Here is a 1000-nt window from a genome sequence, read left to right on the forward strand (position 1 = left end):
AAGAGTAACCACCATCGTCAGTTGAATATATTGCTAAATTATTAAACAGAAAAATGCACGAATATGGGTTCTTAAAATTTTATTTGAATTTTTTAATTTCAATTCTTTAAAGCCAATACCGGTACTAAAAGTCGGAGAATGCGTAAATGTTAAATAAAAATATCAAAACCAACAGTCCAAACATTTATATGCACTTTAAAAACGGCTTTTTAAAAACAATTAATGAACATACATTTTTTGGTGATAGAAAGTCATTGTGATAGAAATATATGGTGTACAAAGTGTAATGTAAAGACATAACAATTGGCATCATATTGTAATCAGGCGACCGCGCTTCCGAAAGCTATAATAATATATAATGAATAATAGTAAATATGGTACAAGTCATTTACCCCATATAATATTGTTGATTATGTTCAGAGACCCGATGGGCGTGGTCATAATGACACTCAGGAGCTACATGTACTCTCCCTCGTGTCATTATGATCACAGCCATCGGGTCTCTGCACATAACCAACAATATCATATGGGGTAACTACTACAAACACCACAGCCATGATACAATATTTTAAACACCATATACGTTATATAAGTCACATTTTGGTAATCGTTAACATTTTCTTTGAAAACCATACCTTGATGAAAATAGTTGTGAATAATACATTGGCTTTCTAAAAAATATAATATCATTTCATTTCGATCAAAAACCTGCAGTTATCGGAATGCATCCGAGGGTGGTTTTCTTTCATCGTTTTAATTCATTTTCAATTCTTTTTTTCGCTTTCTGGAGAGACCCGTAATTTTTTTTATTGGGAACTCGGATAGCGTTTCTGATTCATTTGAAAACGAAGTGAAACATGCTATCAGTTTAAAAAAAAATTCATGGGGTTTGTCTCAGTTGACCCACTTCTTTAGATGTTATTCCCCTAGGGTATGACATTATGCGTTTTCCATCAGTATCGGTGTAATTATCTGTAAAGCCGAATCGAAATTTATTATC

The sequence above is a fragment of the Ostrea edulis genome, chromosome 7, assembly GCF_947568905.1.
Source record: "Ostrea edulis chromosome 7, xbOstEdul1.1, whole genome shotgun sequence".
Lineage (NCBI taxonomy): Eukaryota > Metazoa > Mollusca > Bivalvia > Ostreida > Ostreidae > Ostrea > Ostrea edulis.